The following is a 3,491-nucleotide window of genomic DNA, read 5'->3' on the forward strand; positions in this document are numbered from 1 at the left end:
CCATGTTAGACTGTTTGAGCCATAATTTTAATTTAAACCCGAAGGACCCACCCTCATGATTTTGATACGACAGGGATGGGCTCTTCCAGCCACCATTGAGTTTTATATTTTGTGTTAATCTGACCCATAGTTGAACTTTATTTCCATACTCTCGACTTTATGATTAAGTCAATTTCATCTTTTTAAACTCTGTTGCCCTTATATATTACCTAATTCTTACGGGCCAAATTATCAAGAGCATAGACAATAAGCAAGTCTCTCCTCATTGTGACCTAATTATTTTGTAGAAAAATTGCATAACCAAATTTATGCATTTTGTGGGAATTTGACCTAGCGTAATTTCACACCAATAGAGTAGAATATTAAAACTTTTTCTATGACAAGTTCTAGAAAATATGATCAATATATTCACAACCCTTTAAAAACCAATTAAAACTCTTACGGGTAGGTAATCCTTTTTTTTATCTATCCTAGTGTTGGAAGGGAGGTATGCATGGAATTTAAAACCAATAATCTTAGTTTATGAGGTAATTTTTGTTGCCATAATAGACGTCACAAATCTGTGCGATAAATTTGTCCATTAGGTTATAACAAGATTGTCTAAGCATTTTTTATCACTTTTGAGATGAGTGTGCCGTTGCTGTGAGACAGAGAAGTCAAAAATTTAATTATATCTAGTTCAGTTCCATATTCTTTTTCCATCCTCTAATTACGAATTATCATTTTTGAACATTTTCCTAAACCGATATGTGTTTTCCATATATGAGTTATAAAATCGAGAGAACCTTTGAGAAAGTAATTGACTTTGAAACCAAATATCATGCCAAAATTGAATATATTGGCCATCCACTCACCTTCAATAAAAATCTAGGATTGAAAGATTTTTATATTTTTCTCCTATAACAATTTTATGATATTTATCTACACTTCTCGACGAAGATATTGACAATTTGATCTTATACTCCATCGTGTTATTTACAAAATATACTCCATATTTATTTATTAAAACTTCACACCATAAACTTTCCTTTGTATTCTGGCCTTCCAGGAAAGAACAATTTTTTGTGCTTACATGCTTCATAATTGCAGTCCTCCCTTTTCTCTTGGATCACAAATTTTTTCCTAGTGTCTTATATGTATTTTTCTTGTCATTACTCGCACATCTCCCGAAGAGAAGTCTCTTTTAAATATTTTACACATATATTATGTTTTTGGGGTTCAATAAAATGTGTAGTTTTCTTGTATTTCCTCCCACCTCTCCCCCGATAGAAGTCTCATTCGCATGTGGTATGCAAAGTTTATGTAGTTAAAATGAGAAACATGGGGAATATTAGGTCTACTTGTCTTAATCCCGGTTGTATATTGTTTTCGGTAAGGACCACCATTGAGTTAAAATGAGAGGCTTGGCTATGATTATATCAGATGAATCCATCACCACTATTTAGCGCCTTACCCATTCTTAGTAGAGTCAACAGTATCAAAAGCTTTTTCGAAGTCCAGTTCAGTAACATTACTCTAGATTGCCCTACTTAAATATTGTGAAGCACCTCATTTGTGATGAGGATTATATTTGTGATATGCCTAACTTTCACAAATGTTGTTGGCTTAGTTGCTACGAGTTTGGGAAACACAAATTTCAACCTGTTGGCCAATAGTTTGAGTATTATTCAAATTTTACTTGGTAGGTTTACGTATTAGGTCAGTATGCATATCTTATGGTTTTGTATCATTCCTCATTTTGTGCTGAGGAATTTCACTGATACTACCTCTCCGCAATGTTAAAGCACTTTATGTCGTATTGTTGGATTCTAGGATTTATGACTTATGAGTATTCAGCTTATGAGTCCAAATTTTTCCTCCTTTATTCCTAATAACAGTTTCCCACTAACCTGGTAGGTCCAATTGTAACTTATTTGCCATAACAATATATTCCTCTGCCGCCCACCATTAAGTATTATATTTTTTGATTAATATAATTGCGAAAAGTGTAACTTGCTTTAAATGTTTCAAAGTTGAGAACCGTAATTTGTTATGCTTATGCAGGCACTGTTCAAAAAGATGGGAAGCTCGAATCTATAACGGAAAGAAATATAGTTACTTGGGAAGCTATGGTAAGAACAATGAATATGATTTCTTATTTGTTAAAAATATTCAATTTACTAGATCATTAAATTTGTGCTAGTAATGGTCATTATAAATGGTATAAGTGTAGTACTGATACCCCTGTACACACTCACTTTGTATGTATTTGAAGACAAGAAGAATGTAAAACTCAGCTTATTTTATTATTCATGCAAGCATTTTAGACTATATAAAACTGGAATACCAAGTAACCTAAAAAACAAGAACTACATGAACCAGACTCCCTCCTCTACTCCACTACTGTTATTGCCTCCTAAAGACACACTCTTAGTAGCTGACTATCCAATCTGCTACACAATAACTAGCAACTATATGTATTTAAACATGTTTAGATTAAATAATTCAATAAATTCCTCCCTAATCTAAACATGGACCAACTCATGCCTACTTGTTCTCTACTACTGCAACATCCTCAACTCCAATCAGTTTCTTCATTTTCTTCGAATTTAGTTTTTCCCAACACCTTGGTCAAGATATCTGCCTTTGCTCCTACGTGGCCACGTACTTAACAACCAATTCCCCGCGCTCAATATATTCTCGTATGAAATGGAACTAAACATCGATATGTTTGCTCCTCCGTGCAGAACATAATTTTTCATCAACTCAATGGCTGATCGATTGTCCACAGAAAGAACCACTGCTCCAATCTGTTGTCCCATTTTTTCACTTAACAATCCACGAAGTGAAATACTTTGACAAGCTGCAATTGTTGCCATATATTCAGCCTCATAAGATGATAATGTCATAACTCTCTACTTGTGAGACGCCCATGACACCAAATTACCATTCAAGTAGAAACACATCCCCCTGTGCTACGTGTCTATTACGTCCCCAGCCAGATCACTATCCGAGAACCTAATTATCGCTTTCTTGTTCTCATCTCTAGTGTATACCAGTCCGTGATCTACTGTACCACTTATGTATCTTAATATATGATTCACAGCCTGTTGATGCTTGATTGTTAGACGCTCCATAAATCTACTAACAACACCTAGAGCGTATGAAATATCAGGTCTTGTGTGTGTTAAATATCTTAAACTCCCAACAATGCACCTGTACTCAGTAGCGTTTACAGTCTTCCCAGTCTCATCCCCGTCCAACTACAATATCTGCACCATTGGAAACCTTGACAAGTTACAGTTCTGCATACCCGATTTCTTCAGTATTTTTTTAACATAACTTAACTAATTCAGGGTGGTGTGCATTTTCCCTTGCTATACTTCAATTCCGAGATAATACGAAAACAACCCAGATTACTCATCTTAAAATACACCTTCATTTGTTTCTTAAACTTGTTGATTTCATTAATATCAGACCCAACCACTAGCAAATCATCAACATATACCCTG

Source organism: Apium graveolens, unplaced genomic scaffold, assembly GCF_009905375.1.
Source record: "Apium graveolens cultivar Ventura unplaced genomic scaffold, ASM990537v1 ctg6769, whole genome shotgun sequence".
Taxonomy (NCBI): domain Eukaryota; kingdom Viridiplantae; phylum Streptophyta; class Magnoliopsida; order Apiales; family Apiaceae; genus Apium; species Apium graveolens.